At 40.5% G+C, this 13495-nt stretch overlaps 1 protein-coding gene across 3 annotated transcripts in view; it reads right to left on the reverse strand.

Moving 5' to 3' along the window:
* jade3 (jade family PHD finger 3) overlaps window positions 1-12305 on the reverse strand; it is a 33286-nt gene extending 20981 nt beyond the window's left edge. The window contains exon 1 of one of the 3 annotated variants that reach the window (XM_060920154.1): window positions 12081-12305. The gene's annotated coding sequence lies outside the window, so the exon portion shown is untranslated. Of the gene's footprint in view, window positions 1-3472; window positions 3544-12080 lie in introns of those variants that run through there. The other 2 variants (XM_060920157.1, XM_060920156.1) reach the window with 2 other exon arrangements.
* Between the last annotated feature and the right edge of the window lie 1190 nt (window positions 12306-13495).

The raw sequence follows: 13495 nt of genomic DNA on the forward strand, positions 1-13495 counted from the left end.
TCCTGACCCCTACTTGGTGGACTTTTTACTTTTATTAATTAATTTATTTTTTCCCTTGTCTATAATTGTAAAGCGTCCTTGGGTTTCTTGAAAGGCGCTATATAAATCGATTATTATTATTATTATTATTATTATATAACAGATGTTTGGTGTGACAAGTGGCTCCATTTCAGTATTATGAGCTTTTTGGTATAACGAACTATTTGGACGTCCCACGAGGAGCTCGGTATCGTGGGGTTTACAGTGGACCCCGAACAAAAACAGTGTACGTCTACTGAGGTTACAATATTAAACCACTCTATGATGTGTAACATAACGGCAGGTAAACGAGGATGAAATCTGAAACGCGAGAAAGAAGAACTTTCAGCTCTTTAAGCTTTATTTAGATGGGACTGTTTTCACCAGGTGATATTTGAGCAATTCCAGCGTTATGGACGTGACACTTGAACTCAAAATGGCAACAAATGACCCAGTGCATGTTTTATTGTCTCCCAGTATTTAAGCAGGTGTTGCATATTTTAAGGCTGTACCATACTGGAGAAGTGATAGAACAAGAACAATTCCCATAGTACATCTAGGGCATGCCAGAAAACGCCAATAAAAGATGCGTTATGGATGTGACAGAAAAAGTATCACTTTTCTTGGGTGACTGTACATTTTTATCAAACTCTGTGAAATTGTAAACCTAATGTCGAAATGGAGATATCCATTTGATAGAGGGGTCCAAGGTGAACATTAAAAAAATCTTTGTTTAAAATATTTTGTATTTCATGCAGAGTTTCGGAAGGAAAAGTCAGCGTTATGGATGTGACGAAATTCCGTTATGGATGTGACGCGTCTGAAATAGACATGGCATACGTTTAGAAAAATCCGCAATTTAACCACCATAACCCTTTGAAAAACTCTCTAAATATCAGCTAAAACTATCAAAGTTCTTAAATAATATTTAGGATGGCTATTGTTTTGCTGTTTTGTGGATTTTAGCATACATTTCTGTGGCTTGTGGCAATAATATAGAATTGTACATCATCAAAGTTGATTTTAGCTTGGGTTTTACATTATAAGAAAGAAAGACTGACAGTGACACATTAGGTTGGTTACAAATTGGTTCAACTTATTCACATCTGTAAAATACAGGCCTAGGTGATATCTCTGGGAGTGGCTTTGATGTATTACATGCTGCTTTATTTTTACATGGTGAGGTTGACATTTACATGGAATTGCCCTTTTAATAACATGTTTACGCTTCTTCAGCAGATTCAGATCAGAACACCGAGTCACAAGAGACGTCACGAAGCTCTCAGTTCAACACTTACAATAATAAATGCACACACACACACACACACACACGTGTATATTACACAATGTGTGTGTGTGTACTGAAGGTACAGAAGACACGTTTCTCCTGTAGATACCGTTCTGATGAAAAACAAATTCCACCTCATTAGAAGAAGAAAACGTAATTCGTCACATGTACATTATGGTACAACGAAATTCTTATCAAATAAAACACACCTCAGATTCACACACACTCGTCACACTGAGATCTTCAGTGTTTGGAGAAGCATCTGTTCCTGTCTCACACACACACACACACACACACACACACACACACACACACACACAGTGCTGACTCTCGATAGGCAAAACAGTCGGAACAGACACGGGGACTTTCACGACTTTAAACACACAGACTCAGACGGACAAGAAGCGAAGAAGAAAAAAAAAAAAAAAAGAGTGCACTGTGTACAGTCGTGCTTGAAAGTTTGTGAACCCTTTAGAATTTTCTGCAATAAATATGACCTAAAACACCATCAGATTTTCACACAAGTCCTAAAAGTAGATAAAAAGAGAACCCAGTTAAACAAATGAGACAAAATATTATACTTGGCCATTTATTTATTGAGGAAAATGATCCAATATTACACATCTGTGAGTGGCAAAAGTATGTGAACCTCTAGGATTAGCAGTTAATTTGAAGGTGAAATTAGAGTCAGTTGTTTTCAATCAATGGGATGACAATCAGGTGTGAGTGGGCACCCTGTTTTATTTAAAGAACAGGGATCTATCAAAGTCTGATCTTCACAACACATGTTTGTGGAAGTGTATCATGGCACGAACAAAGGAGATTTCTGAGGACCTCAGAAAAAGCGTTGTTGATGCTCATCAGGCTGGAAAAGGTTACAAAACCATCTCTAAAGAGTTTGGACTCCACCAGTCCACAGTCAGACAGATTGTGTACAAATGGAGGAAATTCACGACCATTGTTACCCTCCCCAGGAGTGGTCGACCAACAAAGGTCACTCCAAGAGCAAGGCGTGTAATAGTCGGCGAGTTCACAAAGGACCCCAGGGTAACTTCTAAGCAACTGAAGGCCTCTCTCACATTGGCTAATGTTAATGTTCATGAGTCCACTGAACAACAATGGTGTGCATGGCAGGGTTGCAAGGAGAAAGCCACTGCTCTCCAAAAAGAACATTGCTGCTTGTCTGCAGTTTGCTAAAGATCACGTGGACAAGTCAGAAGGCTAGTGGAAAAATGTTTTGTGGACAGATGAGACCAAAATAGAACTTTTTGGTTTAAATGAGAAGTGTTATGTTTGGAGAAAAGAAAACACTGCATTCCAGCATAAGAACCTTATCCCATCTGTGAAACATGGTGGTGGTAGTATCATGGTTTGGGCCTGTTTTGCTGCATCTGGGCCAGGACGGCTTGCCATCATTGATGGAACAATGAATTCTGAATTATACCAGCAAATTCTAAAGGAAAATGTCAGGACATCTGTCCATGAACTGAATCTCAAGAGAAGGTGGGTCATGCAGCAAGACAACGACCCGAAGCACACAAGTCGTTCTACCAAAGAATGGTTAAAGAAGAATAAAGTTCATGTTTTGGAATGGCCAAGTCAAAGTCCTGACCTTAATCCAATGGAAATGTTGTGGAAGGACCTGAAGCGAGCAGTTCATGTAAGGAAACCCACCAACGTCCCAGAGTTGAAGCTGTTCTGTACGGAGGAACGGGCTAAAATTCCTCCAAGCCGGTGTGCAGGACTGATCAACAGTTACCGCAAACGTTTAGTTGCAGTTATTGCTGCACAAGGGGGTCACACCAGATACTGAAAGCAAAGGCTCACATACTTTTGCCACTCACAGATATGTAATATTGGATCATTTTCCTCAATAAATAAATGAATAAGTATAATATTTTTGTCTCATTTGTTTAACTGGGTTCTCTTTATCTACTTTTAGGACTTGTGTGAAAATCTGATGATGTTTTAGGCCATATTTATGCAGAAATATAGAAAATTCTAAAGGGTTCACAAACTTTCAAGCACCACTGTATAGAGGTCATATAAATCATATCAACATCCATTAGAGTAGAGAAATTCACCCACACACACACTATGAGTCCCACTTTCCAGTTTATTTTTATGATCTTTATTTATAAAAAAAAAAAAAAATAAGGAACGTACATTTCCTGAATCTATTCTTTTGTCTCGCGTCCATCCTGGACCCATGACTGTTTTTTTTTGCAGTGTGTTTTCATCCAGATAAAACCATTTCACTGAGATATAAAATGATAAAACAGAACATACAGAACAAAAACAAACATTCATGAACAGTAAAGTGTAAAAGTCGTCTTTGTTAATATTTTAGAGTTGATGCGATTTAATGTAGAATATGACTTAACATTTACTATAACGTTAGGAACGGTTCTGTACAGTAAATATTTAATAATACTGTCTGGCTTTTTTTCGTGGTCTATCAGATATATTCCATTCAGCTCGCATGATACTGAACGAGTCGAAAACGAGTAGCTGAATGGAATATATCTGATAGACCACGAAAAAAAAACACCAGCCAATATTACTATTATTATTATTATTATTATTATCATCATCATCATCCATACACATTCCTTTCGGGTGTTCAACGTGTCTTTCTCTTTCAAAATTCTCTCAAAATCTTCCGTATATAACGAAGCAAACCTGGCGGCCATGTTTGTTTACAAACTGTCCCAGTCACTCACGCAAAAGTTTTACGTCTCCGACATGTGACGTCATGTTGTTTTGACAACCATGCAATATCGTAAACCATATTCAACGCTCATTCTCCATTGGATAGAGTGACGTAATACACATAGGATAAGCGATACGCTAACAATATTGCATGCTATCAAACAAAATTAATGAAACCCGCTAGAAGGGAACAGAACACGTTTTTATTCCATAAAAGTTTTTTTAAAAAGTGTCCTGGATGTATAATAATTCCTGATATTTCACTCCGATGATGTCACTCCCAGTGTTTTCCCATTGACTTGTCAAAATAGTAAACCGGTTCAAAATTAAAATTCTTTGAATTTAACTTGTATAATATATGTATAAAAAGTGCTGTCAAGCGATTAAAATATTTAATCGCGATTAATGTCATGACTGTCATAGTTAACTCACGATTAATCGCAATTTAATCGCACATTTTTGTCACATGAAAAAACATTGTAATTCTCTTATCAGCATAAAAACGTGAATGGGCTTGCTTTGTATTGCAAAGCATAACACGTCTTGATACAGCCACTGCAAAGTGAAACCTAAGCCGAACACCGGGGCTAGCAAAAGAACCATGAGTGAAATGATCTACTGTCTGAGTTAGTCTACAACGCTAATCAGAGAGACAGGTTACACAGTGACGGTAGGCTTGACATGCTTGATTATAATATAAAGTACCCTATTATATTAACTTCAAGTTGTTCGTTGATAAATATTGCATTGAATCTGATCTTTACTGTTTCAGCTCACTTAACACATTTTGTACTTTTACACTTTCTGCCTGTTGATGCGTCGCGCTGTCCAATCAGAGGCAGCCAAATTTGCATATTACAGGAAGGATTTCTGGGATAGCATTGAGTTTACAGTTCAGAGGGATCTGGCTTCTTTAGACGCTGTCTTCTTAAAACTGAATAAATATTTAAAAAGAGCCAAATGAGCCAGTCTTTTGAACGGCTCTTTTCAAAGAACGGATCACAAAGATGCGGATCCCATCAAAGAGCCATAAATCCCATCTCTACTAGCGCGCCCTGCCCGCGCTGGTTCTTTTTTTTTTTTTTTGGGGGGGGGGGGGGGGGGGGGGGGCAGAGGACTCTGGCTGTGCGGGGCGTGGCATTACAGTCTAGCTGCTATCGTTTTTCTAAGCAAAGTCTCTGTTCCAAGTTCCTGGCAGTTTCAAAAGCTTATGAAAAACCTACATCATGTCACAGAGCGTTAATCTCACGATAAAAAAATTATCGCCGTTAAAATTGAGTCAAGTTAACGCGTTAATAACGCGACATTTTTGACAGCACTAATATATAATTTTTTTTTTTTTTTGTGGATGTGTCCAAATAATATAAAGAACATTACACAGTGGAACAAAGATACGAAGTTTATTGTCTCGTGTTGAAAATATATTACTCAAAGATAAACTTCATCTTCACGTAACAGTGTACTATCCTCTCTCTCTCTCTCTCTCTCTTACACACAGAGATATAAAGCTAAATTAATTTTAATTCTTTTAACCTTATTAACACATCTAACCAGTCTGAACACTTTCTTCTAGTTGGACTGATATATTATTTGTAAAAAAGTGTTAGATTTTAGTTTCCTGTAAGCATGTTGCACAACATTTTCAGCTCCCCCCCCCCCCCAATCGCTTTTCGATGAAAACTCAAAGTACCGTTTATGAATATAGCTAACTGATGTGATGTAACAGTAACACAGTACTGTTGTATGAAAATAAAGCATCCCGGGGTGGTGTGATGAGGAACAACGCGCAGCTGAGTGCCATCACCTCAAAGTGCTCTATTTCACTGTAACAGTGCACGCTGGAGTGTGTTCTTCTTCTTACACCACAGCAAACTGCCAACAATTATGATGTTTAATTTATTAACAAAGGACATGTCAGACATTTTAACAGTTTATAATTAGATTTAACGTTGTGGAACGTTTGAGAGACGAGTTAGTTCCTGTTCTTACTTACGCTATAGCTACGATTAACATTTATCTCCCCCACACACACACCATAAAAAGCACCGACGCTGTGGATGGCACGGTCAGCACGGTGATGTCAGTGTTTCCCACAGACCAGGTAGCAATTTGTGGTGCTCCACTGTGCCGATGAGGGAATCGTGCGCGGTGGTGTCGTGGCGGTCGGTGGAGTCGGTCATTGGGGTGTATGCAAAGTGTTTACAGCGGGCGGTGTTCAAACACACAGTATATTTCTTTAGAGTCATCTGCTGGGACTATTTTAAAGCTACAAGAAGCATTTGAGATTATTCAGTTCAATCTCAATTCTTTTAAGTTCTTTAAGAGAAGCCAGCTAAAACAATTTTTACCAGAACCCTGCCTGGTTTCATTCCTCGACCCAACTTTACATTACAGGGCAGGCCATTAGTTTGCTGGGCTTGATGTTGGTGGAAAACCTGTCTTTTAAATTTATGAAAATTACTCACCAAAACTGAAGTTAAAGTTTAGTTTTTACTAGAGATGCACCGATTGCAATTTTTTGGGCCGAGTCTGATTTCCCATGGAGTGTGACCTGCCGATACCGATTTCATTTTTTCAAACCACTTCACAGCACACACAAAGACTATTTTCTTTTTATCTTTTCTTTAATAGAACATTCTGCCAGATTTTCAGTAATAAATTTAACACCTCAAAAGGTTGAAACAAACAAAAAGACATTGTTCTTTGTAAAATCTTTCTTCATGTTTGGTATTAACATATTAATTCCTGAAATAGGAAATTCACACAAACATTTTTTCTTTTCCCATCCAATATCTGGCACAAAAACAACTTCCCCCTCATATATCATTTGCCTACTACTGTGGAACACACTTTCATAAGCCTATTTAGATCTGAAAACTTCTGCCTTATAGAACAACCCATTTCTTCATTCAGTATCAAAATACAAAAATAATTTCCAGTCATACTTATACCATAGCCATTCTATCATCTTTGTCAAATGTGTATTTGTAGAGTAATTTCCAATGGAATCAAGTGCAACCAAGGTCGTAAAACAAACAAAAAGCATTTTTTTTCCTCTCTCTCTTTGTACAAATCTAACTAGATGTTTGGTAATAGGCTAACGTATTAATTCCTGTAATGGGAAATTCACACAACCACAAACATTTTCTTCTTTTCACATCCAATATCTGGCACAAAAAAAATAATTCGCTATATTTGGATATCCAAATATAGTGATTTTTTTTTTGTTAACAGCACGCAGGACTGACACTGTTCTGCGCAAGTGCAACACAATCGCACTAGAAAGCATGTTCAAGCTGCCAGTGTAGCTGCAGTCTTTTTAGTTGCGAATTATGAGTATTTCCACTTTCATCTCTATGTGATACACAAGTTTTGATCGGCAGAAAATCGGCATATTTTAATTTTGCCCAGCCGGTCGCCGGTCATGGCCGAGCACGTGAAAATCGGCCGATTCCAATCGGCAGCCGGTCAATCGGTGCGTCTCTGGTTTTTATCTTAGTTTTTTACCTTTTTGGTGGCAATCTTTCAATCATTCTTTAGTTGACATTCAAGGAATAAATTGCAGAAAACAAGCTGGAGGTTTTTATTTTAAATATTGAACTCAACACTTACCTCAACCAATACTAAAATGAAATAAATAGTATAATGTAACTAAATAATAATATATCATAATTAGATGTAAGAAACCACTTAAGGTAACACCAAGGCAACTAACAATAATGAAAAAGCATTACCCTAATTGGTGCAAAGCCTGCATGCCCCATCAGAACATTTAATTCTGCGTGGCTTCCTGAAAAAAAAAAAACTCCAGTGCCCTATCGTAAGGGAAGTCATTGCTGAAGCGGGATAAACGGGATAATGCAATAAGGCCGGTTCCTCACGTCAAGCTGCTACTGTCTGCATCAAAACTGGTTTATAGCGTGACTCAGGGATGTCCGTTTCCTGCAAGCCAAGAAGGCTATGATAAAGCTCATCACGAGCACGACGTAGGCTACCTTTTAAAATAAGGGGTCGGAAGGCGAATCGGGAAGGCTGCGTTATTTTTAATTAGCCTAACAGGCCTACTTGCAGTCCGGGTGTATGCGCAACGGCAGGCCTGTGGACACACCTCTCTCTCTCTCTCTCTCTCTCTCTCTCTCTCTGTGTGCGTGCGCGTGAACGAGAAGAAAGAGCACTATGAATGAACGGAACGATACGCACCGGAATTGTTTTTTTTCAAACTTGCAAGTCTGATTGTGTGGCGATAGGAATCCATTGTGTGGCGCTGCGCCACACAGTGGTCTATGTATGGGAAACCCTGGATGTAGTGACTCGCACTGTCGCCTCACAGCAAGAAGGTTCTAGGTTTGAGCCCTATGGTCGACAGGGGCCTTTCTGTGTGGAGTTTACAGGTTCTGGCCGTGTCTGTGTGGGTCTTCCAGTTTCTTCACTGCAGACTCCTTCCATAAACGTTAAATAAACGCCACACAACATTTTACTTACTTTGTAAAACAACACCTTTATCATTACGACATGTAGCAATGACAGACAAAATAACTGCTGGCGACGCAAAGTGGGCGGGTCTAGACAACGTAAAAATAGCAGGAACGAACATGACTTCGCTGTAGGCAGACATAACGCAGATCTACTGCTACGAAAACACACAAAAACGGATCTAAAAATGTGAAAGAGCTGCTGTTAGATTGTGTACAAATAGATTTAACAGGAAATCAGAGCTCTCACTCTGTCTTTTTATAGACTGCTGAAAGATAAAGAAAAGAGAAGCAAATGGAAGGAGAACAAAAGTTGCTTTAGACTTGCAACAAGGTCAATCAAATTAAAAGCTGGAGCCAAACAAAAATGTTCACATAAGACGCGTCAATAAAAGGCGCTTACAAGAACATTAAAGAACTAAAGCTGAAGAACCAGACAAACATTTTTACACTCGAGAGCTTTTAAGGCCTGAATATGTGAATGCAAACAAAACCACAGGGAAACGATATCATACAGGATACTAACAAATTTATTCGTGAACTGTTCAAAGGAAACGTGTTTAAACAGCAGAGGGCGCTCTAGACAACGTAAAAATAGCAGGAATGAACATGGCTTCACTGTAGGCAAATGTAACGCAGATCTAATGCTACAAAAACACACAGAAGCGGATCTAAAATGTGAAAGAGCTGCTGTGTGATTCTGTACAAATAGACAAACATTTTTACACTCGAGAGCTTTTTAGGCCTGAATATGTGAACGTAAACAAAACCACAGGGAAATGTTATCATACAGGATACGAACAAATTGATTTGTGAACTGTTCGAAGGAAACGTGTGCACTTGTGGAAGCTCATTTAGATGTAGATTTCTCAATCACAAGTTTGTGTAAGGGGTCATCCATAATTTATCATTATTATCACGAGCGTACAAACCGTACGTGGGGGGAGGGGGTTAATGACCAGGCGTACACTTTTTAAAAATGAAAAAATGATGATCCGTCAATGTGCGAATCGGAGGCCGCCATGTTAAAAATTTCGCGCCACACTGGTGTTGCAAGCTAGCTCTACACGCTTTCTTTCTTCAATACAACAATGGCTGACCCAGATTTTGACCGCATTTACAAATCTGTGAAGAGCAGAAATACCGCTATTCACAAGGCTCCTTCAAACAAGTACGAGCAGTTTTTAAACATTTATTGTTTCCTGCATTCATCTGAGAAGCGGCAGGAGGCAGTTAGGGCAGGACAGGCTGCTTGGAAAGAATAAAAAATGAATGTTTCAAAGCCAAAAGGCAACAGCTCCCCTTAAAAAGACAGTTCCTAATTTTCAAAAATGAGACCCTCCAGGATTTCGTGATGTTGCGATTGCCAAAATGGTATTTTATTTTCCAAATAAATAAAAATGTTACGTACCATGTTTGCCAAAATGGTATTTTATTTTCCATTGTTTAGGCAGCTTCAGCATCATACTGTGAGATTCTGTTCAAACTGTTTTTTTCTTCTATGAAGCCTGAGCCATTTATTTTATTAGTTTATAATTATTGTTTAATTTAGTCTTCAGGAGAGACTGCCTGCACACAGTACTAGTATTAACAGTTTTTTTCTTACATGAAAGCTGAGGCATTTATATTATATTTTAAGGTAACTTCATGTTGTGCTGTGAGGTTCTCTGCACTTTAACTTTTGAACCAACAGGTGCATTTGGATAAGTAAAGCCTATTTTTCTGCATTTTTGTAGTCCTGGTAATCTTTTACATTGGTAAAGTTGTTTATAGCACCATTTCTCAGTGTCTTTGTTTTTTTAATCAATAGTTTTTCAGTAATAACTTAATATTTAACATATCACTCAATTTTAATAACAAAAAGAGAAAATCGCAACAATTTCTCGCAACTTTCACTTCCTCCCGCAATGTAATCGCAACAAAAACCTAAAAAACACCGCAACTTTCATTGCAATTTTTTTGAAAACCCCCTGCAACATCAGACATTTTAGCCCCCAACAATCACAAAAAAGGCCCGTGGAATCCTGGGGGGACTGAAAAATGAATCGCCTGCTTTCTATGAAAACTTCTGGACCCGTCTTGTGTCTTCTTTTCTTCTCTTGTGAATCTTTGTATTGTCCTGTCATCCGACTTTAATAAAAAGTAATACAAGACATGGTTTTATTTTGAATTCCTATTCCACATAGATCCCTCATTTTTTTGTCCGCGCTAATGTACACTTTTTTGGGGGAGGGGGTTTGCTCAAAAGTCTACTCTTTGTAGACTCATGACACTGATGAAAATTATGGATGACCCTAACTTTTCATATTAGGAAGCGCTCGGTCACAGTTTCGTCATTTTGAGCTGTTTGCCTTTTATGGAGTTTTGTGGGCGTGGTTAAATGTGAATATTCCCTGCTTCATTACTAATTTATATTAGTATCTGGCGCTTATTTAATCGACGTGCACACATTATGAAATAAAGAAACTTACAAAAAAGTCTTCCTGATTGGGGCAGGATTTTTTTTTGTTTGTTTAATTTGGAAAAACTTTTCACACAAAAAACAAACAATTCCTGATATTTAATCAAATCTAAATTAAAACATTTCACTCTTGCACTTTTGTAATCTGATTTTTTTGTTTGTTTGTTTAGTAGAGGAGTGAGTATTTAGTAAAGTCTTTTCCCGCAGTGAGGAGTGTGTGCACTTCCACAGCCTCTGTTTTTCCCACAAGGGAAATCCTTGGACACCGGAAGCTGGGGTCCATGCTGGGGGAGCCATAACCACGCCCCGATTCAGGAAAGGGGGAGGGGCTTCATGCGCGTTCCTGAGGCTGGAATTCTTTCCTTGAGTTTACACTTGCTTTTTGGTGCAAACAAGCAAACAAAAACAAACAAACAAAACAAACCACCTTCGGTGAAGTTTGTTTACGACACACACACACGTTTTTGGAAAACAGCTTTGAAGCTTTTTATAATTTAAAACTCGATGTTACAGTAAAATACAGATTAAATTTTCAACACAAAAATCTACATCTTGATCTAGTGATGTTTATTAGAAAATTAATTGCAAGTTTCTTTTGTGGTTTTTATTCATAATTACTTTGTGTATTAGAAAAAAAAAGCATGACAGAGCGAGGCGCCATCTTGAACCGGGTTGCCAGGTCAGTATCAAATCCTCCCTCGTGTATGGGGGATCCTGAAAGCTCGAGAGCAGATTTTTAATGTCGCGGGTTGGAAGCCGAGTGGAATAAACGGAGCGATGGCGCACAGCTGCATTTACGATGCAAACCAGCAGGGACTCGTGCATTTCATTCAGCATGCTAGAGCTGATGCTAATGCTAGCGCGGGATTTGGTACGGCCTTGGCGCCAAACCCGAGCCGCCCGACACGGCGGAGGCTGCAGGCCGGATAAAGAGTGAAATAAACGAGCGAGCGGCCGGTGCTGCGGCTCTGGACTCCACACGGCGAGGTTGCGGTGGAGTGCGCGGGCCGCTGTGAGGAGAGATGCGGTGGGGTTGGGGAGTAAAAGGCGCTGTCGAGGCTCCGGGCCTCCTCACGCTCAGCTGAGGGGAAACACCAGCAGTATTGTTCACGGAAAGCAGCCTCCTTACCTCACAGCCCGAGCCCCTCACTCCGGAAAGCTGTCCCCGCGCTGCAGGCTCTCAGTGCCGGGAATTAAAGTGAATTATTCGGATCTGCTGAGCAGCACAATGTCAACAGGCGAGAACACTGCAGCCTCCTTCCACCACCACACAACAGTGCTATTGTACTGTACGGGCCGGGCCGCAGGGTCCTAAACTCCGCCTCTCCATGGCCATGCTGGCCTGCGTTATAGGGCAGGGAGCAGTGCTTTTCCATCAAACTCCCCGTTTACTAAACCCGCCATTCTCACTCCTCATCAAACTCCCCGTTTACTAAACCCGCCATTCTCACTCCTCATCAAACTCCCCGTTTACTAAACCCGCCATTCTCACTCCTCATCAAACTCCCCGTCCTCACTACACCCGCCATTCTCACTCCTCATCCTCACTACACCCGCCATTCTCACTCCTCATCAAACTCCCCGTTTACTAAACTCGCCATTCTCACTCCTCATCAAACTCCCCGTTTACTAAACCCGCAATTCTCACTCCTCATCAAACTCCCCGTTTACTAAACCCGCCATTCTCACTCCTCATCAAACTCCCCGTTTACTAAACCCGCCATTCTCACTCCTCATCAAACTCCCCGTTTACTAAACCCGCCATTCTCACTCCTCATCAAACTCCCCGTTTACTAAACCCGCCATTCTCACTCCTCATCAAACTCCCCGTCCTCACTACACCCGCCATTCTCACTCCTCATCCTCACTACACCCGCCATTCTCACTCCTCATCAAACTCCCCGTTTACTAAACTCGCCATTCTCACTCCTCATCAAACTCCCCGTTTACTAAACCCGCCATTCTCACTCCTCATCAAACCCCCCGTCCTCACTACACCCGCCATTCTCACTCCTCATCAAACCCCCCGTCCTCACTACACCCGCCATTCTCACTCCTCATCAAACTCCCCGTTTACTAAACCCGCCATTCTCACTCCTCATCAAACTCCCCGTTTACTAAACCCGCCATTCTCACTCCTCATCAAACTCCCCGTCCTCACTACACCCGCCATTCTCACTCCTCATCAAACTCCCCGTTTACTAAACCCGCCATTCTCACTCCTCATCAAACTCCCCGTTTACTAAACCCGCCATTCTCACTCCTCATCAAACTCCCCGTCCTCACTACACCCGCCATTCTCACTCCTCATCAAACTCCCCGTTTACTAAACTCGCCATTCTCACTCCTCATCAAACTCCCCGTTTACTAAACCCGCCATTCTCACTCATCAAACCCCCCGTCCTCACTACACCCGCCATTCTCACTCCTCATCAAACCCCCCATCCTCACTACACCCGCCATTCTCACTCCTCATCAAACTCCCCGTTTACTAAACCCGCCATTCTCACTCCTCATCAAACTCCCCGTTTACTAAACCCGCCA

Source organism: Neoarius graeffei, chromosome 4, assembly GCF_027579695.1.
Source record: "Neoarius graeffei isolate fNeoGra1 chromosome 4, fNeoGra1.pri, whole genome shotgun sequence".
Taxonomy (NCBI): domain Eukaryota; kingdom Metazoa; phylum Chordata; class Actinopteri; order Siluriformes; family Ariidae; genus Neoarius; species Neoarius graeffei.